General features: G+C 33.6%; 1 protein-coding gene across 19 annotated transcripts in view; it reads left to right on the plus strand.

Annotated features, from left to right (window-relative positions):
* LOC141406746 (uncharacterized) overlaps nt 1-27,888 on the plus strand; it is a 62,797-nt gene that overhangs the window by 25,384 nt on the left and 9,525 nt on the right. Inside the window, exon 1 of one of the 19 annotated variants that reach the window (XM_073955932.1) lies at nt 24,875-25,117. The exons of the other annotated variants lie outside the window; for them this stretch is intronic. The gene's annotated coding sequence lies outside the window, so the exon portion shown is untranslated. Of the gene's footprint in view, nt 1-24,874; nt 25,118-27,888 lie in introns of those variants that run through there. 19 annotated transcript variants of the gene reach the window in all.

The raw sequence follows: 27,888 nt of genomic DNA on the forward strand, positions 1-27,888 counted from the left end.
ATTGTCCGGCTGGTACACTTATTGCTAATACATTTTCAAAACAGAAAAATTACGCACTTTTTAAGATGTTTACGATAAATTCCTAAATAAAACAACAAAATCGATGTAAAAAAATTTTATTTTGTATTGTTTTGGTAAAATAACAAATGTTTCACTCGGGTATAAAGGAAAAATTGTATTGAAAAACTTAAAAAAATTCAGAAAAAATAGTAATCGTCCGAATCCCATTACCACATAGGACTTAAAATTTTTGTAATTGAACGTAGTTTAATACAAAAAGAATTAAAGAAAATCGAAGGGGTCGAACATCTTTAAAAATTGATTTTAAATATTAAATCGGAAAATAGCATCCAAGCCCACTGTGCAAATTTTTTTGCTATTTTTTATTAAATAGCTGATAAAAAACAAAGCATACAAAAAATTTTTTTTCACATTGGACCAATATTAAAGAAGTTATGAGTATTTCTTTGCATGTAGTTTTTACAGAATTTGACTTTTTCAAGTCGCGATATCTTTGGAACCGTTAGTCAAAAAAATCTGAAACTATACTAAAATATTTTGCTAATGAGCAGCATCACCACAGCAAAAAATAAAGGAAATCAAAAACCTCATCTTGAAAAAGTGTCCGATTTCACTCAGAAACCCCCATATATATACATTAGGGTTAGTCATTTTTTCATTTTTTTGCGAATATCAAAAATCTGTGGAAATGGCATGTAGGGCAGGCAAAAATAATAAGAATTGCGTTTTTACTTTTTCGAAATTGTAAAAAAACCTTCCGCACAAAATGCAATTACTTTAGCTAAAAAAAAACTTTTTTAGTTTACTTTTTTTTTAAATTTTTAAATTTGAGCAATTTTTTTCTGCAATAGTTGTTCTTGGAAATAATTTTTTTTAGTTGGTTTTAGTGCATCGATTTCAAATATGCAATTTGATCAAAAATCAGTCATTTAGTTTTTAAGCTACAAACATTTATTAGAGCAACTCGTTTAAAATTTTTAAAACTGGGAAATGAAACCGAGTTGCAAATTTTAAAATCGATGTAGCTTAAAAACTATATGACAGATTTTTGATCAAATTGCATATTTGAAATCGATGCACTAAAACCAACTAAAAAAATTATTTCCAAGATCAACTATTGCAGAAAAAAATTTCTCAAATTTAAAAATTAAAAAAAGTAAACTAAAAAAGTTTGTTTTTAGCTAAAGTAATTGCATTTTGTGCGGAACGTTTTTTCACAATTTCGAAAAAGTAAAAACGCAATTCTGCTTGTTTTTGCCAGCCCTATATGCTATTTCCACAGATTTTGAATCTAAAAAAAATGACTAACCCTAATATACATATGTATATATTAATCCTGGTTAATTTTGTAGACTTCAGAGTGTTACATTTCTACAAAACGTTGTTGCTGCTGTTGGTTTTCACTTTTCATTTTTTTTTTTTTGTGTACTTTGTATACTGCTGTTGTCATGGTAACCCACATTGAATAACTGCAAACCATTCATCACAATTGTTTTTGTTGTAGTTGTGGAACCTACAACAAACCTAGCAAGACATTTTAATCACAGCACAGCTAGAAACAACGCCAGAAACATTGCAATGGAACAAAGCTTATTAAGACATCTGTGGAGCAAATTTTCACCAGACACCATTGTTTTCGGTTTTTTTTTTGCGCACCTCTCTGTTTGCTCCGAGTAATCCAAAATATTACATAATTAAGACAAGTACATATGCTTCCTACCCTACAAGATACCTTCCAAGACACATCGCTCCATCCACATTTCGACATTCAAAGTAGAGGGGAGACAAGTAATCAGTAAATATGTATGTGATTGTGATTTGTCGTTGATGTCTAGTTGCCGTTTCGTTGGCTATTATAGTAGCAGCCAACTTTTTGTTTTGTTTACTATTTTTCAGTCGTAAGTTTAAATGTTTGGTGTGTTAGCAGGAAGAGACGAATGGTGACTGTGCGACATCTTCAATTAATTGTCAGTGAAACAATGTAAACAATTAGTTACTTAATTTTTGTTTACATCATCATATTTGTTGAATGAATTAATTTTCCGCTACACCATGAGCCCAATTTTTTGTAAATGTAATTTCCGTACGTTTTTACTGGATCCAATTGTTCCAACTGAAGGCGAAGTATGAAATTGCTTGTAATATTTTTAACATGAAGGGACAGTTTCTCATAGCACGGGTATTCTTAGTATCTCCACAAACATCCCAAAAGGGACAAAGGAGACTTATCTCATATCAATGAGTGCATTCTAATTCGTATTAGCTCAATCATATGGTATTTTTTCACTTGTAGAGTAATGACTGAAATACTCAGGAAATGTCTCCGGCATTAATCTAAGAGGTATAGTAGCCACAGTTGAAAATGTGATGTTGCGGCGACAGCCCCAAAACACGAGTATAACTAACTGTTTAATATGTACGTTTAGAATTCACAGTTTATAGAAAGTTTAGGGGCAAGTCCTAGAGTTCCTCCTTCTTTAAATTTGCTACGACTGTAATCATTAGGATATGACATGCAAAGTGTTCAGATGCACTCAATGCACTACTTAGTTGACTCCTTGATCATACTGTTTGGTGTGATGCTTAAAATAATGCATATATGATATGCAACACTGAAAATTCAAACAACTCCTAGTATGCATTTTTTGAAAGTACATATTGAAACTACAAAAACTCTAGTTGGAATTTGTCCTGTCAGATTGAGCTCGGATTTTATGGCCTCATCTAAACCGGACTAAAACTAAATGTTTTTACATTTATCGGGCCTTTATCTCAGAAGCGAACAGGAATTTGGCATTGCTGTCACCATCTAGGGCATCAAAATCGATAAAATATAGAAAATTTTACATAATTTCTGGAATTATGGTCAATATCAGCTTAATTATTGGGAGTTGAACCAAGTAACCTTTTGCAATAATCTTTCAAATAATGTTCTCAGCAATTCTTAGGAACATTCTAAAACTCTAAAATGCTTATTTCATGTCGCTTCACTGGTATTTTGTATCTTACCTTTTACAACACGTATTTCAAACACTGTTCAGACGAGCAGTTCATTCTCGCATTTGGGATTTCACCGCATTATTGACATATTTGTTAAATTGTCGTTGAACAGCCAATATTTTTCTAAAAGAAAACATTAAGAACAATTTAACAGTTTTGGTGATATGGTGCGGAATGTATACAAATTATAGAATTTTTAGATATATTTTAAAATTTGAGCCAATAAAAGTAATTTTGCAAGTTCAATATTACTCCAACTATTTTATCCTTGGCTTTATATAAAAATTTGCTTCAGAGGTCGGAAGGAGATTCGCTTTGGTTTCAGAGATATAGGCCCGATGGGGCCATAAAATCCAACCTGGATCTTACACAACAAACCCCAACTAGGGATTTTGTCATTTGGGTATGAACTTTCAAAATATTTCAGTTCAAATAGTTTGCACAAGATTACCTTAAAAATGTTGCACAGAGTTATGGTTACTTCGTGTGGCCTTGTCATTGTTAATAGCTGTTCTAGTTGATCGTAAAATTGCTCAATTTCCTCCGAACTTGAATCACTTGTTGCGGCATAAACGTGTACAATATTTATATTAAGTGGGCTAGCATCAATCTTAACAAGCGTAGATCGGTCTGACATCGGAACATACCCAGCAACACATGCAGCTATACCGTCTTACTGCAACACCTTTTCGGTGATGTCAATCTTTAATCCCTCAGTGGCATACTACATGAGTATTTTCTGACTTGAAATCTCCATATTGAGTATTTTCATCTCTCTTATAGTGTTATTAAGCTTTCCGATTTCAAAAAGATTCTTTACATTCCATGTTCCGATTTTTAGGTTATGTTTGGTTTTACCTCCGGGTACCCTCGTTTGGCCGGAGACTGAGGGCGGTGTGTTATGAATCGTAGGCTTTATAATGTATGATTTTCAATGAATTGTACTTCAGTGGTTTCCCATTGCATTCTGAAGGGTTTATAGTTTTACCTCAGTGTTTCAGCCACCCAATATGGATACAGTCGCTGTTGTGTTAGCACGATTATTATAAACAAATATTCGCCTTTCGCTGTACAGAAGCCGTAGATGTGAGTCTCACAGCGCCTTCGGTAGTTCAAAGGCAGCCATACCAGCTGTCTCAGCCTCTGCCTGCCATTTGTACTAAGGGACCAGCTGCCGTACCTTTAGGCTAGATTTTGGTCACCCTCGGGTATTTTATTTTCCCGATGTCCGCCATAGAAATTAATGATGAACGTTCCCCAATTCGCCAATGCGAGGGTCCCGATGGAGGATCTAGTAAAACCCCACAGGGGGGTAAGAGTCTAAAATATAAAAATAATATAATATAATTTTTTAAAAAAAAATGTTCTTAGGGTGTATCCTATATGCCGATTTTTTCCGGAGTAACAAACATTTTAAAGAAAATTATATATTAAAACTGAAAGTACACACCGCCACCATTCTATTAAATATCCTATTTACAGTGTTGCGCATATCAAAAGCAACAAATCCAGAATTTTGCATTAATTCAATTTTTGGATCCGTTAAAATTTTTTAAAATGTAATATTTTGTGCCCAGTTGTTCTTTGTTATGTACAGAGAGCTCTCAACAAGTTGTTTCTGTACTTTGTAGTTGGATGGGATAACGACAACGACAATATTGACTGATCCTCGAGAATGGGGAATGCAAAACAAAAGCAACAGTAGAATATTATTAAAAATTTTAGTGTCATCGGTGTTAATTAACTGTACTTTTGACTTAAATTTGTCTTTTGGGGCATGGTAGTGTCATTTTAGAAAGAATTTGCATTTATCCTAACAGGGTTGCCACTTTCTAGCACTTTTCCAATGGTCTGGGGGAAAAATCATAATACCCTCAAATCAAAAAATTTTCCCTCATATAAAAATTTAAATTTTTATATATTCATTTGGGAAGTGGATTAATATCAACCGTTCTTATGTTTACCGTGTAATAAAAAAGTTAAGCAAACGAATATTGGTAAACACAATACATCCTGGTGTAAACCCTTTGAAGCCATCGGTACATTGTGGCTAAAAACGTTGGGGAAACTTTAAAAATAATGCGAATAGGAACTTCCAAGAATAAGTTGGGGCTCTTATTTCCGATGTATGGCCTAGGGTACTTTGCAGAAGATGTTTTGAAAACAATTTGCGAAGATATACAGCTCCCAACTCAAACAATGCAACGGTCAAGAACTCAATGTTTCAAACAACAGTGGGTAAAATATCGTCATATGGCTAAATAATTCAGGTTTTTTATATTTTTTTGTTATTAAATCTTATATCAAATTATAATACATTAAAAATAAAATAAAAAATCATATTGAATTGTTTAAACAATATAAAACATTGAATTTTCTACCAGTGTTTCATAAATTGTCTTCCTTTGGGTATGACAATGGCTTCTTGGCCAGTGTATAACTTTTAAAAAATGTTTTCAAAACTTCTTCTGCGAAATACTCTGGGCCATATATCGGAAATAAGACCCCTAACTAATTCTTGGAAGACCCTTATTATTTTAAAAGTTTCCCCAACGTTTATAGCCACAATGTGCCGACGGTCTCAAGGGGTTTACACCAGGATGTATTGTGTTTACCAATATTCGTTTGTTTAACTTTTTATTACACGGCAAACATAAGAACGGTTGATATTAATCCACTTTCCGAATTAATATTAAAAAATTTAAATTTTTATATGAGGAAAAAATGTGGATTTGAGGGTATTATGATATTTTCCCCAGACCATGGGAAAAGTTGTAGAAAGTGGCGACCCTGTTAGGATAACAAATGCAAATTTTTTCTAAAAGGACACTACCATGCCCCAAAAGACAAATTTAAGTCAAAGGTACCGTTAATTAACACCGATGAAACTACAATTTTTAATAATATTCTACTGTTGCTTTTGTTTTGCATTCCCCATTTTCGATGATCAGTCAATATTGTTGTTGTTATTCCGTCCAACTACAAAGTACAGAAACAACTTGTTGAAAGCTCTCTGTACAAAACAAAGAACAACTGGGCACAAAATATTACATTTTAAAAAATTTTAACGGATCCAAACATGTAATTAATGTATAATCCTGGATTTGTTGCTTTTGATATGCGCAACACTATGTGTGTATGTATGTATTTGGTTATCAACAAACTCTTACAAATGGCGTTTAAATTACAAATGGCGTTTTATATAGCCTTCGAAATTTTGAATTTGACTTCGAATTATATTGCGAGTTTTAAATTTTTTTTGAAAACAAATTGTATATCCCTATATTTTGACATGTTTTTTCTTCAAATAAAATTAGAAAACTCGCGTTATTAAAAGTGAAAAAATCGACTTTTTGCCTAAACCCTGTCCAAATGACGTATAATGTGGTTTGCGTATAGTTAGTGTTTTTTGGTGTGGAATTTTTTCAGTCATAACCCTATTCTTGAATGGATACAATTAGTACTACAGGCTATACATACAGCTTGGATGCTGCTACACTATATTGAACATATCTCATTTATTTGTCCTATTTGTCTCTATGTGTGCTAAATAGAACCCGATGTTCTGTTTCCCGAAAATAAATACAATATAACGTATAAGTATTGTTTATTTTTGTCTATGTATTAGTCATACGTCACATTGTCCATTCATTCCTTTTTAACCCTTTGTTTGAGGCGTATACGTATTTTTATTACGTGGCAAAACAGTTCTAAATAATAATTTACTTTTTTAGTTAATTTATTTAACATTTTACACCAATATTTATATACAGGATGTATTTTGCAACAAATTATATTTTGAATTAATTTTGTTTAATCGAATTCGAATTCACACAGCATAACCAAACTCATAATTATTGTTATAAAATGGGACCAAGGCGAATTTAGACAGGTGATACAAAAGGTGAATTCAGGCTGTAGTCTTCATTTGCTGTCAAAAGTTTTTGTTCGAAGAATCTAAAAAAAAAACGATAAAATATTCTTCGCGAAGCTTATATAAAGGTGTTGTACACAGATATTCTTGATAGAAGCGAAATATTTGTTATTTACTTTTAATTAAAAATATGTGTACCAAAAATATTTTTGGTCACTTTCATTCGTTAATAATATTATTACCGATAGTCAAAATCAAAAGGTTTTCCTGCCACAAACTGAGCGACGAATGAATCGGTTTCAATTCATTCTCGTGTGTGGTTCCCGAACAAAATATCCGCAAAACTATCGGGAAACATTCGAAAACCAGAAACATTCAAAATACAAACAAAATCCTATATTATATTCGATGTAACCAACACAAAACAACTAAAATTTACTAGTCAAGTTATATGTATAATAGTCAGCTTTTTTTTATTATCCTCAATTTTAACTTCCCTTACTGTACGATCTAATTGTATGTAACTTTGAGTGAAGTTCTAAATATAATCCAAATTTTGCAAATTAGTATTCTTGTTGCCAAATAAGAAAAAAAATAATTTAATGTACAAATTTCGAAATTTTCCTATATACAGTGGTGGCCAATACATTTGCAACAAAATTTCACCATTTAGAAAAATTTCTGTAAATTTTTTTTTATACCCTCCACCATAGTATGGAGGGTATATTAAGTTTGTTTTTCCGTTTGTAACACATTGAAATACTCATTTGCGACCCTATAAAGTATATATATTCTTGATCAGGGTAAAATTCTGAGTCGATCTGTGCACGTCCGTCCGTCCGTCTGTGGTAATCACTCTAGCATCCACAAAAATGGAGATAGGACGCTGAAATTTTGGGAAAATGCGTCTTTTGTTTGCAGGCAGGTCAAGTTCGATGATGGGCTATATCGGTCCACGTTTTGGTATAGCCCCCATATAACGGTACCCCCCGATTTACGGTATTTTGACGTTTTTAGCTACATTTTCAGACCGATGTAGCTATAATTTGACATTTAGGGTTCTTAAGTGTCAATAAACTTATATAAGTTGTGGACATAGGTCCACGTTTTGGTATAGCCCCCATATAACGGTACCCCCTGATTTACGGTATTTTGACGTTTTTAGCTACATTTGCAGACCGATTTAGCTATAATTTGACATTTAGGGTTCTTAAGTGCCAATAAACTTATATAAGAAAACTTGTGGACATAGGTCAACGTTTTGGTATAGCCCCCATATAACGGTACCCCCCGATTTACGGTATTTTGACGTTTTTAGCTACATTTTCAGACCGATTTAGCTATAATTTGGCATTTAGGGTTCTTAAGTGTCAATAAACTTATATAAGAAGACTTGTGGACATAGGTCCACGTTTTGGTATAGCCCCCATATAACGGTACCCCCCGATTTACGGTATTTTGACGTTTTTAGTTACATTTTCAGGCCGATGTAGCTATAATTTGACATTTAGGGTTCTTAAGTGTCAATAAACTTATATAACAAAAGTTGTGGACATAGGTCCACGTTTTGGTATAGCCCCCATATAACAGTACCCCCCGATTTACGGTATTTTGACGTTTTTAGCCACATTTCAGACCGATTTAGCTATAATTTGACATTTAGGGTTCTTAAATGTCAATAAACTTATATAACTAGTGGACATAGGTCCATGTTTTGGAATAGCACCCATATAACGTTACAGCCCGATTTCAGGTATTTTGACGGTTTTAGTCACATTTCTAGACCGAATTAGCTATAATTTGATATTTAGGGTTCTTAGTGATCAAAACACTTATATTCGAAAAAATTATGAACATAGGTCCATGTTTTGGTATAGCCCCATATAACGGTACCTCCAGATTTTCGGTATTTTTAGAATTTTACCTACAATTTTTAACCGAATTGTCTGTAATTTGAACATTTGACATTTGAAATTCCTAGTGGTCACCACATCTCTCCACCAAAAATTGTTAAGAAAGGTCGATGTATTGATGAAGCCCCCCATATAACGGTACCTCCCGATTTTCAGTAATTTGATGATTTTAGCTACAATATTAAACCGAACCAGCAGTAATTTGACATTTGAAGTTCTTAGTGGTCACAACACCTTTTCATCAAAAATTGTCAACATAGGTCCATGTTCGGATATAGCTCCCATATAAAGGTACCTCCCAATTTTCAGTAATTTTGCAATTTTAGCTACAATTTTTAACCGAACTAACTGTAATTTGACATTTGAAGGTTGTAGTGGTCACCACACATCTGCATCAACAATTTTCAACATAGCCCCAATATAGCGATATTTCCCGATTTTCGGTACTTTGACGATTTTACTTAAAATGTTTAACCAACATAGGTCCATGTTTTGGTATAGCCCCAAAACAAACCTCTCGATTCTCCGTACCTTAGCTTTATTTGTTGGACGAACTTTCTGTAATTTTAAATTTAAAAGCCAACAAAAATTCTGCAACAAAAATTGTTCATTTAAGTTCATATTTTCGTATAGCCCACATACCTCACATACTAGCTGTTAATGACATTTGAAGTTCCCACGTTATGTACCGATTTTCGGTATTTTGAGGATTCTAGCTGAAATTTTTAACCAAATTAGGAGTTATTTGACATTAAAGGCTCCCATCAAAAACTGTCAAAATAGGTCCATGTTTTCTAGGTCCATTTCTAGCCCACCAAAAATTGTCAACATACATAGTTAGATATAGGCACCATAAAAAAGGGGCTCCCGAATGAAGCATTTTATGTACATTATCTGACATTTTAACATACCCACTTAAAGTTTTAGTGTCAGAATATTTTATGGTGGAGGGTATGAAAAGTTCGGCCCGGCCGAACTTAACGCTTTTTTACTTGTTTTTTTTTTTTTTTTTTTTTTTGAAAAACAATTCATGTATTTTTGCAGTTATATATAGTTCAATGCTTCAATTATAAGAAAATTAAAAGTTTTGACACGATATCCAACAAAAGTTATGAAAAAAATTGAAAATACATTAAAATTTAACGGTCAAAACATATGCAACTGGGCCAAATCACATGCAAACATCTAAAATATTTTGTAAAATATAATTTGTAATATGATTCAATTTTTTTTTGTTTTGGGAAGTTTAAATGTGAGTAAAATTTTAAAACTGATATCAGTCATACGTACTTCATCGGGGGAGTGGCGGGTCTAGGGTCTTTTTTTGGAAGCCTATGCTCTTCCCGGAAATGTCTGTACACTTTCTAAAACTTTTTGTCTTTATAGAATGCCGAATTTCCAATGATATCGCCCGTTATAACGTCAATAGATCAGTACTACTCACTCTGATACTGGTCCGATCCCTACGCTCATATGTTTTTCGACACACAGACTTCTGACTTTTGCTAATAAACGATATAACTGCGCTCTGGACTCTGAATTTTATTAAATACAAAGCTTAAATGTCAAGAAATTTCCATTATTTCATAAGTTTCTGACCCTATCGCCCATGCCTCTCCCCTAGACCCGCCACTCCCCCGATGAAGTACATATGGCTGATATCAGTTTTAAATTTTACTTACTTTTAAACTTCCCAAAACAAGAAAAAAAAAACAAATAATTTGAATCATATTAAAAATTATATTTTACAAATTATTGAAGATTTTTGCATGCGATTTGGCTCAGTTGCATATGTTTTGACCATTAAATTTTAAGGCGTTTTATGTATTTTTATTTATTTTTTCCATAATTCTTGTTGGATATCGTGTCAAAACTTTTTATTTTCTTATACTTGAATCATTGACCTATAAATAATTGTAAAAAATACCAAAAAAATATTTTACAGAATTTTTTTTAAAACGTGCAATTTTGTTGCAAATGTCAATCGGTTGAGTCTGGCCAGATTCATGTGTTGCGAATGTGACAATAAATCAAAGTCTTTATAACTCATCTCCTCAGTATTCCTTTAACCTAGTTTAAAATTCAAAATAAAAACAAAATGACTGGGCAGACTTGGGTATCAGTTGAGAACTAAGCTAAAACTTCTGTATATTTGTACATAATGATTTGTAATGACCGTATATACGTCATTCTTGCCGCTTCTAATTTAACAATGTTTTAAATATTAAATCAATGGCCAAATATAATAGCTTGGCGTGATTACCTCTCAGCATGTAATCAATGGCACTATCCCAACAAAGTTGATTTCGTTCGAAGTGGAGTGGCAAGGGCAGCCTATCATCGGCACTCGCCTGTTGTTTCATTACTGTTTCTTAGTGAGCGTTGTGAACAATATACAAATACATACATATGTTTATGGTGTATGTGCGTGACATATGGAATATCACGTTTACAGTAGCGCCAAATAATGCTGCTAAATGGTCAACTTGCCATAATTTCTTTTGCGGTCGAATGTGTAGTTTTGAAAAGAGGGTGGTATATTATTTGTATTGGCAACCGTCAACCAACATAAAAATGCACACATATGTATGTACATTTGTACATGCGATGATGATCGGACGATTGTTACAAAATACCAAAGACCATTATGCTGGCCATTTAACTTTCCTTGGCAAATTGATTTGTTATTGGTTTGAAATAATTCCGAACAACATTTTACGAAAGCATTGTTCAGTACTTCGTCGACTTTTGATGTTTATGTAGGCATTAAACGGTAATTGTCGTCTTCGATTTGCAATAATAAACTAGACGAAGAAGAAGAAAAACACCGAAAATGTCGATGAAAGTTTTCTCCTCTGCATGCGGCGATGTGTACCTGCGTACATACATACGTATGTACATAGTCCATACAATGTAAAGTGAAACTTTTTGACAATTGGGCATCTGTCTAATTAGTCGGCTACAAACAAACAATCAAAGACAATCCCTTAAACAAAGACATAATACCTGCAAGTAATGTAGTTCACAGCGAGATGTGTATGTATAGACGTACGAACAAGTATATCTCGTAGAAATTATTCTTCATACTTTTACACTTGCTCTATTCCGAAAGAATCAAACACTGCTGTGTATTAAGCCAAAAGTCTTACTTTTCCTTTTCTAAAGAATCTGGAACAAATTTTATTGCCGCATTCGGCAAAGAATTTTTTCATTAGTCATCGTTCAGAAACAATAATTCCACCAAATCAATTGTTTAGCTATTAATCAAGAACAAAGGGGAACATACGACCTTTTTCAAATGTGTATTCGACCGAAAACTCAAGTGGCCAAAATGCTTTTTAACCACAAATGAAGAAGTTGAGCACACGGAAGGTCTAATGTATTTTTTAATATATTGAAAGCTTATTTGAAAGAAAAAATCAATCGTGCCGAATCTTAACTTTGTAAATTGCAATTAGTTGAGTACAATTATTACTGTAAGTTCGTAAGAACCTGATTGACATAATTTCACATTAAAATCACTTGTGATTTTGAATATATATATATATATATATATATATAATTGTTCCACAACCATTCCATATGGGACAAGGGAGACTTCTCTCATATCAATGAGTGCACCCCGATTCATATTAGTCCGAGTCCGAACGGCGTGTCTAAGACACCACTTTTGTAGAGAAGTTTTACATGGCTGAAATACTTAGGAAATGTCGCCAACATTACTGAGGGGTATTTTGCCACCGTCGAAAAGTGTTTTGATGTTGCCTGGCCGGGGAATCGAACCCACGACCTTATGTGTGCAAGGCGAGTGTGCATACCATTGCACCGCGGTGTTAGGTCAAATATTCTGAACCACGCCAAAGCTAATGTATTTGCCTTGCAAAAATAGGTTGATTTATATCATTTTTTTCGGATAAGTTCGTGCACAAACTATTGTAACAGCATGCAGGGTGAACCTTCTTGTGAGGATTTATTTGAAATTTAAGCAATGCTAAATCCGGTAATATTTAAACGTACTTTAAAATAAACTGATATCAAATCTAAAATATTTGCCACGGTACAACAGTAAACACTACAACAATTACAACTCAAAAACAACCATACAGAAATTTGTCTTTGTTTGTAATGTTAGTTTCAACTGTATAAGTAAACAAAACAATGAAATTACTATAAATTATTGGAATATAAAAAACTAAAACTAATTAGGCCATGTTTGCTCGATTAATTCAAATAATTAATTAAAAACTTTCAAATAAATAATGGCCTTCGTTCTAAAAAGAAAATAATAAATTAAAAAACTAATATTTTTTCACATCTGATTGAATATTTTGCAAAACATGAATGAAAATTAGTTACATTTTCAATTTGAATGTTTCCATATTATACCACTAAATTCATAATTTTTCGCAGAAAGTAGAATTCTTGCAATAATGTTTGGGGTAGCTAAAATTCATTGAAAAAGGAGAAGCTGTTTCAAGCTTTTGTTTTAGAAATAAAAAAGCACACAAAACCACACATATTAACAAACGTTGTACCGCCTCTATAAGCGGTGTTTTAGTGTGCGGCAAAATATTTTTCGCTTTTTGTTCCAAAAATGTATTTGTTTTGTTCAAGTATTGCAATTCAAACCCAAAAGTACCATCTTTTGCTCCAAACACAGAAAACAACAAGTAAAAAAGTATCAGTCGGCTTTGCCGACAGAGATATACCCTCAGCCTGTGTGGATTGAAATTATTTTTTTCCCAAAAAAAACTTATGTATTTAGGGGGGTTTTCAAAATTTTGGGTGTATGAACCGACAAAAGTATGGATAGGATTAAAGCTCAAAAATTTGCGGGGATAACGATAGATAGGGCTTTTTTGTCATACTAGCCTACGAAAAACATAATATCGCTGTAAAAAGGCCACTAGGAAAACCTTCTGTAAAAATGTCCAAAGGATCTTCGAACAGACCCTTAACCACACAAAAATGTTGAACATTTTGGGGGTGGTACCACAAGGATTGGGCAGATAGGGCCCATATTTGAACATAAACTAAGTTTCGACAATATTTAGAGATCCAAAGTGTGGACCAAACCAGTTCGTACGTCTATGAGAAATCGCGCGTACCATTTTAGCGAATATTTTCAACTTCTGTGGGGAGATACCGGAAGGAGTGGACAAATAAGCACCACCTTCGAATTTCATCTAATATTCGAAGAAATATTATAATATCCGGTTCCAGCTCACCAGCCACTACACATGGTACCATAGGGGTTTTTTACAAATTTCGGGCTGTTTTCTCCAGAAGTATGAACTTGCCCCTGAAAAAACTTTTACTGTTGTAAGTGAGGCAGCGAATGCAAGTTGCTTCAACAAAAACCAAAGTGATTCGAGATCAGGTCTTAAAGTCAATTTATCCAAAATTTTGTGTGGGAGGTACCCGAAGGAGTGGACAAATATAGTCCATATTCGAACCTGATCTATATCTTGTAGTTATATTAGGATTTGTAAAGTATGGACCAAATCGGTCACTCCCATCAAGAGTTATCGTGCGCACAATTTGTCCGAACATTTTTGAGCTTCTATGGGGGAGGTACTTGAAGGAGTGGACCAATATGGCATATCTTCGAACTTAAACTAAGTTTGCACAAAATATTACGAAGGCCACATTTTGGACCAATCGGTAGATCCGTTCGAGAATTATCGTGCGCTCCAGCCAGCAGGACAGACAGACAGACGGACGGACATGGCTAGATCGACTCCAAATTGTCTGAAACACATTTCGTCCAAACATACTTGGGGTCTAAAACCATTATTTCGATGAGGCACATTTTCATCGTATCAAAGTATATATACCCTCCTTAGCCTAAAAGCTGAGGGTATAAAAACGACTTGCCAATTTCCGCAATATTGTAAAAATCATTAAAAATACCTATGGTATAGTTCCTAGAATTTTTACAAAAACTACATGTCAGCCCATAAAACCTGTTACTGACATTTTTGATTTGAATGTATATACACCCCACGTCAGTAGAATAGAACACCTATATTTCTGTTAATGTTAGCTTATTTATCCCAAGGCGAATGAATCAGCATTTTTAATCTTGTGGGAATTTAAAGTCTATGATATGATAGAACAGTTATTCTATTTTCGCGAATTTTTGAGGTATTCTTCTTCTTCTTTATTTGCCGATCCGCATTCGGATTTTGGCGATCATACAATAACAAATTAAGTATGTTTAGCTGTATATATAGATATATGTTTATGAATATGTTGTGGTAAATTATTCAGCAATGGTGATCTCTCTATTCCTCGCAGCGTTGATAAGGCTTCTTTCATTTGGTTGATTTGTCCACTCCAAAATGTTTTTTATCCAGGATATTTCTCTTCTTCCTCTTGGCCTTTTTCCCTCAATTTGACATTTAATTATGCTCTGGATGACAGAATACTTTTCGTTTCTCATTATGTGTCCCATATAGGATATCTTCCTACTTTTTATGATATCAAGAAGTTGTCGTTTAGTGTTCATTCTTCTCAGGACTTCTTCATTTGATACTCGGTCAGTCCAAGGAATTTTCAGTGTTCTGCGATAAATCCACATTTCAAATGCGTTCAATTTTTGTTCGTCTATTGACTTTATTGTCCATGTCTCGGCAGCATATAGTAGAGTGGACCATACATAGCATTTTATGAAGCGCATTTTTGTTGTGATGTTGACGTCATGACTTGTTAATATTTTGCGATGGTTAAAAAAGGATTGCCTAGCTATTTCTATTCGGCATTTTATCTCTCTCGAGGCATCCCATTGGTCATTTATAAGGACCCCAAGATATTTAAAACTCCTTACCCGTTCTATTTCGTCACTTTTTATTTTCAATGATGTGTTGTTTTGGTAAGTTTTTCTACTTATTACCATATATTTCGTTTTCTTAATGTTAATCTTAAGACCGTACAATTCGCTTTTTTGAGTAAGCGAGTTAACCAGTTTCTGTAGACCATATAGGCTAGTGGCAATTAATGTTGTGTCGTCGGCGTATCGTATATTGTTTATTAATTCAGAGTAATTCACCCTTACGCCAATTTGCTCGTTTTCAACTGCTTCTTGAAATATTTTGTTGGAGTATAAATTAAATAATAGAGGTGATAGGATACACCCTTGTCTAACGCCTTTGGATATTGGGATATTGTCAGTGAGTTCTCCATCAACTTGAATGTTTGCAGTTTGTTGCCAATAAAGGTTTTTTATGCATCTTATTTCCTTTTCTGTTATTCCGGTATCCATGAAGATATCCATCATTTTTTCATGCCTGACCGTATCGAAAGCTTTTTCGTAGTCGACGAAACATAAGAATATATCTTTTTGAACATCTCTACATTTTTGAATAAGGACTTGGATACTTAGTAGTGCCTCTCGCGTTCCCATGCCTTCTTTGAAACCGAATTGTGTTCTCCCCATATTTGGCTCACACTTAGGGTAGATTCTTTTATGTAGTATTTTAATAAATATTTTTAGGGCATGACTCATTAGACTAATTAGTCTATAATCACCGCATTTTCGTGCATGTGCTTTTTTTGGTATAGCTATAAATGTAGATTTTAACCAGTCGTCGGGGTACTGTCCTGTATCGTAAACGTGATTGAAGAGTTTCAGCAGTAGTTGTATATTGTTTCCCTCTATTAATTTCAAAATTTCTGCGGGTATTTCATCAGGGCCGACGGTCTTCTTATCTTTCATTGACTGAATTGCCGATTTGACTTCATCTTCCGTGATCGGGTTTCCTGTTATGTCTGATTCAGTATTAGTGTTATTTTCTGGCCTTTCATCATCAGTGAATGTTGTTTTGATATATTTGTGCCAAACACTTTTTCTTTCTTTGGTCTCGAAGATAGCTTTACTGTTTTCGTCGACAAGTAGAGCCGGATGAGTTTTGCGGTATATTCCGGATGCTTCTTTTAATTTTTTGTGTAGGTTGAAATCGTCGTGTAGTCGGTGTAGCCTTTCGATTTCTTCACATTGTTTGTTAAGTTGAGCGTTCTTTGCAGCTCGTGTGGCATTTCTAATCTCTTGGTTTATTTCCCAATACATTTCATAGTTGGTATTTTGAGGTATTAACGCCGAATTTTCTTTCAGTCGATAAAGCAGTCTTTCTAATCAGTTTCACCAAAGAAAACCTATAAATTATTCCGCGGACACCGAAATAACAGCGTTATTGGGTTTAAATCGACAGATATTTGAAACATCTCGGAATATCAATAGGAGTCGTGCTGTTATGTCATATTTCTTCACAATAAGATATAATATGACACAGACAACTTCGACGGATACAATCGAGTGCTTCGAATGCTGATAAGATGGAACATTTTCAAAATAATTATGAAAAACGTCAAAATTTCTTATAGAAACTACGATGTTTTGTTCAATAAAATGGTTTTCCGCGAACAAGTCTGCCGTTTAATGGTTTGAAAATATACTCCTGATTTGGAGGAAAATAATCTGATATCAAAACAACCGCTATTTTAATACACTGAGGGAAATTTTAGTGCTCTCACCGAGTATGTTCGAATTGAGTGTGGTAAAAAAGAAACTCAATATAAAGCTAGTTTTTGATGGAAACTATATCTTCAGATATAAATATTCAAGAAAATATTGTAATTTTCCCCAAAACACGTCTTTGAAATTTTTTGAGGCTTCGGGTTTGAGTTACTTGAATGCGGAAAAATTGAGTAATCCGTCGTTTGTATGTTCATTAGTCTATGGTTGTTGCAATTCATGCATCTACCTTATAAACATATGCCTTGCACTAACGAATGTTCCCATCTGTTTTGTTCGAAAAGAGTTTTAGGAGTGTGATTTATTTTTGCTGTTTGAGTGACTTTACTCAAGTCACTCAAACATTAGGTTTGTTCGATAACTTCGCAAGTAAAAAGTTTTTATTCTTGCGAACACTTGCAAGTACTTCTCAGTTCTTATTTACTAAACAAGTGCTATCGGACGGGCCTATTAAATGTCAAAGAAACTAAAGGGGTTTTTACACGGTCTGTTTTTTACATATTTATGCATAGCACCTGTCACTTTTTCTCGCCCATATGCAATTACTTCGGCAACGCAAAATTTTATTTTTCATTCGTTTTCTGTTGTTTTCGTTATTTATGAATAGAACACAGTCTATTCGTAAAAAAAAGTTCATGAGTATTGTCATATTACTTTGATGCATTGAAATTTCTATGTTTCACACCATGTAACAGCGGATCCACCCATTAGCCAAAAATAAAAAAAAAATTAATGTCAAACTCTGAAAGCTATGACATGAACCTTTTTAAAAATATATTAGTTTTGTTTCATTCGAACGCGACCTTCTTAAGATTAGCTCCAAAAATCGGAACATTTGACCAATATTTTTTGTTGTGAGTACAAACTATATTTTAAATGCAAGTAAAGATATTCAAAATATCGCGAAACTAATACGTATTGCAAATATTATAGTGGAATTTTGAAGGAGAAGGTAATAGCTTAATTTAAAAAAAATAGAGTTTTATCGTGTTGTGGTATTCCAGTTAGCTGTATATTTTCTTAGTGTATTTTGTAATGACAATTCGACCATATACTTAAATTTGACCTAAGTTTTTAGTCATGATGCCCACCAGTGCACACCTCGGTACTAATTTTCAAATGTAGGTCATGGGTTTAAGATTATTCAGTATTTTGCCAGACTATAAATGGTGGGTCGCTGACTAAAGTTGCCCTAAAATAGGGTTTCTATGGATATATTAGCGTATAACCCTGTTGACTGACCATGGCAAGATGAAGAAATCTACTTCCAAATTTGTTTTACGCGGGCGGTACGTTCCTTCCAGGAAGAACGCTATAAGATTTAAATTAAAAATTTTACCAATTTTCAGACAAAAATGTTGATTTTTTAATCCGCTAAATTGGTTGGATTCTATGTTGTTATGGAGATTGTTTTGTTTCCCCAAGCCAATTTTTGCATTATAAGATAATGGGAACTTTGTTCATGTCATTTTGTATTAACAGCATAAAACAATTCTTACCGTATACGCCCTCCAGAGGGGAAAGGGGGAGAATGTTACGCTCGTGATTTCTTAAAACAATCTTTGCAGCAACACAATGCTGTAACCGGCGCATTGTCTTGATATTTACACTGGAAATATTTTTGGCCACTTACTCCATACAAGTGGATCCACTGTGCATGTGTAAAAATTTGATCTGTAAAAATTGACAGTTGTTATGTTAAATACAGTCCGTGTAAAAACAGCTTAACAAAATTGCAAACATTTGTTCGGCGATAAATACGTTTAGTTGAGTTTTCATGAAAACAAAAAAAAGCTATACAAAATATCAATTCATTTGTTAGAAAACTACATTATTTGTTTACGAAGTCGAGTGACTTGACCATGCAAACGCAAAACCTTGTGCGACATCTGTTAGGATGGGAAAATTAAAGCTCCCATTGTCTATTTTTTATTTGTCCATGGGAAAACACAATTATTGACATTTGTCATGAAATGAAGACATTCTCTGTTATTAGAATATCATAACAACAAAGTTACTCATGTTATGGGATTTTAACTGAGACCTATACTAAAAAGAACTGGAAACTGCTATGGAATAATTGTCTTGATTTCAAATATGTCTTTGAGAAAAAAAGTGCAAAGGGCAACATATAGCTTGTTTCCATTTACGAAATCAACTCGATTTCAACTGGATTTGAGATGAGTTTTCATTTGAACTATACGCAAAGGAATTGACAGTTAAAATCCACTTGATTTCGTAAATGTAAACCAGGTCTTAGTTCGAATTGCGCTCGGCAGTTTTTACATATTTTTACAAGAAACTACTTAAGCAAGAATGCCAGGTATGTATGAAATTATAGGATTCTGAAACTACTAGAACGAAGCAAAATGAGACACCCTAATATGCTTATACTATATGTATAAACTAAAAACATTCATATATACGAACATAGTCAGTCAGGCGCTATAATAGAACCAGTTGTGCGAACGACACCATTTGTTTGCATTGGAGTGACGTACGATTGATCGGAACTATCGGTATGTCTACCTTAAACAAACTGCAACCTAGAATGCTTACATACATACATACATAGAGTAACGTATTACTATTGTAGTTTGTGCATACATACATATATGCATTTTTCTTTTAAAGCTGAAACGCAACACCCAAAGCAATAATTAACGTTATTTCAAAGCCATAACAATAATTTTCAAGAAATCCTTATTTAGCGAAATCCATATATGTACGTATGTACCTAGATACATACAAATATTTATGTGATTGTATAAACGTACAGTGTCGGCCAAAACTAAAGCACCTACATTTTTATAAAATGATATTTTTTTTTTAAGAAAACAAAGTTATAAATTTATTTTTTATTTTTCTTTTTATTTACTTATATCTTTATTATTGGAAAACACAAAAATAAGGAATTCAAAATTTTATAAACAAAAGTTAAAATTCAAAAAAACATTTTAGGTCTCAAATATAAGCGGACAAAACTAAAGCATCCCCTAATCTGAGGTCCAACAAAAACTATTGAAACCAATATTTCGTTGCCAATCGTCTATTCTGGATGACACAAGCACATCCTTTAGGCATAGATTTATGAATTGGTCCAATCCCTTGCCCCGAGAAAAAATCCCAGACTATTACGATCCGCCTCAATGTTTTACAGTGTCTTTGCAACATTTAGGATTTAACCGTTGCCATTTGGTCCACGCCTTTTGCATTCTGAATCCTTAAAATTAAACATATATTCTTCGGAAAACAGCACAGTACTTCATTTTTGACACTCCAGTTCAAATGTATGGCTCTTTAATTTCTTGGTGATATTAAAGGTTTTTTTGCTGATGGTCAGCTGAATAAGCCGGCGTCTACTGTTTTTCTGTGAGTCGTTCTTTTGCTAATTTTTAAATCTAAGCGATTTTGTATTTGACCGGCATCATTTTTGGATGAATATGAACAATATCGGCTAATGTTTTGGTATAGCACCCTTATAGCGGTACTTTCCGATCTTCGGTATTTTGAGTATTTAAACACATTTTCCTACTAAATTAGCTGTAATTTGGTACTTAGGGTTCCTAGTGGTGAAAAAATATTTCCACTAAAATTTGTGGACCTGGGTCCAGGTTTGGGTATAGTCCCCATATTAGTATTTTGAGGATTTAAGCTAAATATTGCGAAAATTAATTATTTCGCATGCAATAATTAATAATTTAGTATCCCCTATGCCTAAAAGGGTGCCGTGACATAACTCCCAACAGACATAACTCCCAAAACGCAAATCAAGGCGGACATAACTCCCAATTTTTTTGGGAGCTATGTCCGACCCCCCTAGCGGACAATAGTCCCAATGGGAGTTATGTCCGTTTTTAAAATTTAAGTGATTTTTATTTAAATACAATTTTTATTTCATACTAATAAATGAAGTTGAGCCAATGCACAGTGGATCCACTTGTATGGAGAAAGTGGCCAAAAATATTTAGAGTGTAAAAATCAAGCCAATGCGCCGGTTACAGCTTTGTGCTGCTGCGAAGAGTGTTTTAAGAAACCATGAGCGTAACATTCTCCCCCCTTTCCCCTCTGGAGGGGGTATACGGTAAGAATTATTTTATGCTGTTAATACAAACTGACATGAGCAAAGGTCCCGATTATATTATAATGCAAAAATAGGCTTGGGGAAACAAAACAATCTCCAAAACAACATAAAATTCAACTAATTTGGCGGATTAAAAAAATCAAAATTTTTGTCTGAAAATTGGTAAAATTTTTAATATAGATCTTATAGCGTTCTTCCTGGATGTCACGTACCACCAACATAAGACCAATTTGGAAGAAGATTTCATCATCTTGCCACTAATACCAATTATGTTAATGTACGTGGTCAGATAAGAGAGTTATACGCTAATATATCCGTAGAAACCCTATTCTAGGGCAGTTTTAGTCAGCAGCATACCTTTTATAGCCTGGCACTAGATGGCAGCTGATTTTAATACTGAATAATCTTAAACCCATGAACTACATTGGAAAATTATTCCCGAGTTGGGCACTGGTGGGCATCATGACTAAAACCTTAGTTCAAATTTAAGTATATGCTCGAATTGGCATTACAAAATACACTAAGAAAATATGCAGCTAACTAGAATTCCACAACACGCTAAAACACTATTTTTTAATGAAAATTAAGCTATTACCTTCTCCTTCAAAATCCACTATAATATTTTGCTATACGTATTAGAATCGCGATATTTTGAATATATTTGCTGGCACTTTAAATATAGGTTGTGCTCACAACAAAAAATATTAGTCAAATGTTGCGACTTTTGAAGCTATTCTTAAGAAGATCGCGTTCGAATGAAACAAAAATTAATACAAAGCTCGTCTCTAACGAGAAATTAATTAAAAAATTAATACATTTTAAAAAGGTCCATGTCATAGCTGTCGGAGTTGCCAGATGTGGTACCAAAATTTTGACATTCATTTTTTATTTTTGGCCAATGGGTGGATCCACTGTGCAATGGGGGGAATACTCCATTCAAACAATCGAAAATGAGATTGAACTTCAACAAAAAACAAAACAAACAAAAAACAGCCGAGGCACGGGCGAATTGGAGCTTTGTTAAAAACAAAAAAACAAAATTCCAATAAACAACCTCGCAGGCAACTGTGTTGGTATTCTTTTCAACTCACAGAATTCGAAGAATTCTTAGTTGATACGTGCTGACATGTTGCAAAATATTTTGATTTTGGTGTTTCTTTGGAAAAGCCGAAAAGTGAGTGGGATTCTCATTCATATGGGAATACTAGACACTTAAAGAGTTCGGTTTTTCGCTAAAAAAGGCATCATTTCAAAAACTGAGAAGCCAATTGATAATTCCCTTCGCGGGGATGAAATCATGATATTGGTAGCGATCAGTAAAATTTTGCAACAATGTCAGTTCGTTTTGAAAAACATTACTCTCTGTAATAGAGGGTAATAAATGAAGTTGAGCCAATGGGGGAATACTCCACTCAAACAATCGAATATGTATAAGAAAATTAAAAAATAACTTTAAGTTCATAAACGTTTTTATTTCATTTCGAACTATATTCAAAATTTGGCAACAAACCTATTTTAAATGAAAATTTTTGAAAAATCGCGCGACTTTTTACATATTTTCACTATTTAAGAAAATAAAAAGTTTTTTGTTAAAGAAGATAAAAAGTTTTTGTAAAAATATTCAAATACTTTCTGAAAAACGAAAAGCGCCGCTGTCGAAAATATTTTTGAAAAAATCCCGCGATTTTTTACAAAAATAGTTTTCAATTTTAGAAGATAAAAACTTTTTGTAAAAATATTCAAATACTTTCTGCGCAGCAGGCGAAAATATTTGTGAAAAAATCGCGCGATTTTTTACAAAAATTTTTTCAAAGCAAAGCGGACATAACTCCCAAAATCATTTTAGAAGTTATGTCCGGGCACCGCCTAAAAGATGTGCTTTTGTCATCCAGAATAGAGGATACGCAACGAAATATTGATTTCAATAGTTTTTGTTGTACCTCAAATTGGGGGTGCTTTAGTTTTGACCGGTTATATTTGCGACCTATTTTTTAAAATTTTTTTAATTTTTTTATTAAATAATAAAGATATAAATAAAAAGAAAAATAAAAAATAAATTTATTACTTTGTTTTCTTAAATTTTTTTTCATTTTAAAAAAATGTACTTAGGGGGTGCTTTAGTTTTGGCCGACACTGTATGTATAAAACGTAAGCATATTGGTCTGGTTGTTGCGAAACTCACGGGCGTGTTTAAGCTTTCTATACATGTTTTTTAAACTCGATAAAAAATTATTTTCATACAAATTTCAGAAGAGATTAAAAGAGACTTCCTTCCCTCATATCGAAAAATGCTATACGTTGTGCTCACCGGTCAGAATTTGGTAATAGTGAAAATTCTTTAAATATGTAATTTTTTCGAAAATATTATCGCAACTTTATTTAACAGATTCAATGGTAAAATCTAGACAATATTATATATAGAGAGGTACAAAATACAATGCAATGTCGGTTTAAATTTAAATTTACTTCATTTACTGGCTACAAAAAGTAAAAGAAATAAATATAAACGCAAGAGAAAAAGCGGACCCGATGAGTTCTTAGTTGAAACGTGCTGGCAGCGTGCAAATATTTTGTTCCGATGTTTTTTTGGAAAGGCGAGAAGTAAGTTTGAAACTTAAAGAGCTCGGTTTTCATCAAAAACGATCAAATCAAAAAAGATGAAAAACCCAATTGAAAATTTCCTTCACCGGAAGTCATGACATTGGTAGCGATCTCCAAATTTTGAAATGCTGTCGCATCGTTTTTTAATCAATTCTCTCTGTAACAGAGAGTAATATAAAGTTAAGCCATTGAGGGAATACTCCAGACTTAAGCAATCATGTGACGAGGAAATCCTTGCACTAGCTAAATCCGTAATGTATGTAAATGAGGTGCAAAACCAGTGGTGTGTCTTTTTACTTACTAAATTTGTCTGAAGCAATTTTTTCAGCAACTTTTCCTTTATACAACTGTCAAAATCTGCAACATTAGTAATAATTTTTACAAATTATCACGTAAAAAGACACAGCTCATTCAGATAATTTGTAGGACTACAATTTTAGCAATAAATAAACAAATATTGGACTAGACAGACAAACATTATTTTATAAGTGTTCTAGGCGTATCTCATGGCACAATTTGCAAGGTAGTGGTATCGTAAAATATTGAATATGTTATGTCAAAATTTTCTTTATGTTGTTGGCGATATTACAACAAAAATATTTTTATAAAGGGATTTGATACTTCATATTCGAACAGCTGGTGTGATACCACTACTTTGGTAATTGTGCGATGGCGTATCAATTATGTTCTTATAAAAGTAAAAACATTCATCATACAAATATATAAAAAAACTTAGTTTCCTCTACCCACTCTATTGTTCACAATGAAATTGCATATGGCAGTTTTCCACAGGTTTTTGTTCTTTGAATACAACGCATGGTATGCTGAATGTGCCAGTTTAGAAGTGTGTCAGTTGTTGGTCTCTCCTTTAACCGGCAACTCTTCTCTGTCCATTAAAGGAACTGGGAATTTGGGGCCGTTGTCAATTCCCTCCTTGCACAGAGTAAATGTAGTGGCATTGATATTGAATGCGGTTTTTGAAACTAGTTTTCGACTATCGCATCATAATGTGTGTCAATATTATAGACATGAAAGAAGCTTTGCGGATACCTAGTTTTACGCAAGCACACATGTTATTCTTAATTTGTTAAGTAAGTATGTATGTGTGTAATTTTAAAGCAGTTGATCATATTTTTAAACAAAAATAGCTGGAAATGTTTGTCTGCAGAACTGCATTATTTTAACCGTCTCACTAGCAGCAAGGTATGTATATTGAATAGGCAGTGGCAAGGCAAATGAATATGTTATGTTAAAATTTGTTCATATTGCTTTAGTTGGTTTTGATATGCCATATTCGAACAGCTGTGGGGAATTCTGTAACTCATTTCTTGCATTACCGACAAAAATCGGTAAAATTAAAACGCAGAATTATGAAATAAAAGTATCAATAAAAGTAGACAACATATTTGCTATCGGTAGGACTTTGCGATGTTTTTATTTTGGTTGTTAACTTACCGAAAAATTTCCTTAATTACCGAAATTATTTTAATTTTGTATCTTAAAAAATGAACTACAAAATTCCACTACTGGTGTGTTTTTTTATCATAGTACTCTATTATGGAGTGCAGTACCATATTTTAGTTATTCTATTTTTTAATTACTCTACTTTTACTCTATTTTCTATATGTACTGAAAATAGAGTACATATCGATGCCTTACTTCCTCAACCTCGTATCTTAAAAAAATACAACATTTCAGGAAAGACAAAAAAAAATATTTTTTGACACATCGGTGGTTGGGTAAAAGTGTAAAAGGCAATTATTAGGGAATTAAGTACATCTTTGAATATTAGTAGGAATAACATGCTATTTTTTTAGTTTAAGCATTAAGCGCAATTATTGAGTTACGAGATTGAGGCAGTAAATCAAATCTAATCTTTGGGGATCCATAACAGCAAAAGTGCACGTGATAGCGACAACGTAGATAATAAATTTCATTATTCCACTTTTATCGCCCAACTTACCACCTGCTTTTATAGTAACTGTGAAACCAAACAGATGGTCTGCGGTTCAATCCCTGACCAGAACATCAACATTTTCAGCGGTGGCAAATCCCTTCGATTTATTTAGAATGTCAGCCATGAAGAACTTCACAAAAAAATGGTGCCGTAAGACGTGCCGTTCGAGCTCGGTGGGATCTCACTGAGCCAATACTAATTGGCGTGCACTAATTGATAAGAGGGAAGTCCCCCTTGTCCCTTCGGGGGTTTTGTGGAAACATATGTATGTACTCCACATTTATCCGTTCCCTTAGTGCCAAATAGTACTAAATTTAGTAGCAATCACCTCCTTACATAAACAAAATATCTCAACCGATATTAGCATACAAATTTTGGAAATTTTAACTTCGAAAGATCTACGGACCAATCTGCGTTGACGGTGAATATCGACGTCGCATGAACCACGAGCTGTATCTGCTATAGAACGACATCAATATTGTTAAACGTATCGAGATGCAGCGATTGCGTTGGCTAGGCCATATCATAAGAATGAGCGATGATGAACCCGCTAAAAAGGCGTATAAATACGGACCGCTTGGCGGTGCACGCAGAATTGGCAGGCCAAGGAATAGATGGCGCAAACAAGTGGATGATGAGATGAAAAGGCGCGGTATTCCAGAGTGCGAAGCAACAAATAGAGAGGAATGGAGATCTCTTCTTAGTTCGGCCTATAGAACAAACGTTCTGTAATGGGCCAGCTAAGTAAGTAAGTAAGCTTCCACCGTTTCGCTTGGGCATTGATTGTCAGTATTAAGATACGAGTTTGAGGCAGTAATGAAAATAGGAGTGAATGAGATACGAGAATATATATTTTATAAATATTTAGAGAACCGCGACAACATATTAAGATAATAAGTGGTTGCAATAATAAAACTCAAAAATAGCAATCGTTTGATACAAAAAAGTCAAAATCGCATTTTTTTTAAAGATACGACGTTGAGGAAGTAAGGCGTCGATATAGTACATCCTCTATTTTTGACTTGTTTTACAAATACGTGAATACGCCCGCAATGCAATGAAATCAGAGAAACCTTGGCAGAAATTAAACAGAATATTGTCTTGGCTTAAATAAAATCACTGATTTTTATGTTGTTTTTAATATGTTCCAGAAACTTGTTTACTGATATCTTTGGTACATTATTGCACTTGATTTATTTTTTAGTTTTGAACCATAACCTGAGAAAAAATAGAAGATGTTTAAAGTAATTGTTCTATTTTGACTTACCGCCTGTTTATACCCTACACCACCTTGTGGTAAGGGGTATTATGTCTTTGTGCATTGGTTTGTAACATGCAAAAGGAAACGAGATAGACCTATAGTTCCTACATACATAGAATCACTTTCTGAGTCGATTTACGCATGTCCGTCTGTATGTCCGTCTACCCATGTATTTTTGTAAACAAAGTACAGGTCGCATTTATTGTCCGATTCGCATGAAAATTGGGGAAGATAGTTTTTTTTTTTGCCAAAGAACGAACGCTATTTATTTTGGTAAAATCCATTCAGATTTGGATATAGCCCCCATATATATCTTCGCCCGATTTAAGGCATTTGGTGCACGAAACTCGCTATATATGTCCGATTTTAATGAATTTTGGAATGTGTGACGGTGGTTAGTCTAGAAATAACTGTGCGAAATCATATCGAAATCGGTTCAGATTTGGATATAGCTCCCATATATATTTTCGACCGATTTGAGGTATTTGATGCACGAAACACGCTATATATGTCCAATTTTGATGAAATTTGGACTATGTGACGGAATTTGGTCTACAAATAAATGTGAAAAATTATATCGAAATCTGTTCTGATTTGGATTTAGCTCCCATATATATTTTACATATTCACAGTGGTGTAGGGTA

Source organism: Musca autumnalis, unplaced genomic scaffold (genome assembly GCF_047663935.1).
Source record: "Musca autumnalis isolate F117 unplaced genomic scaffold, ASM4766393v1 scaffold_1, whole genome shotgun sequence".
In the NCBI taxonomy this organism is placed as follows: domain Eukaryota; kingdom Metazoa; phylum Arthropoda; class Insecta; order Diptera; family Muscidae; genus Musca; species Musca autumnalis.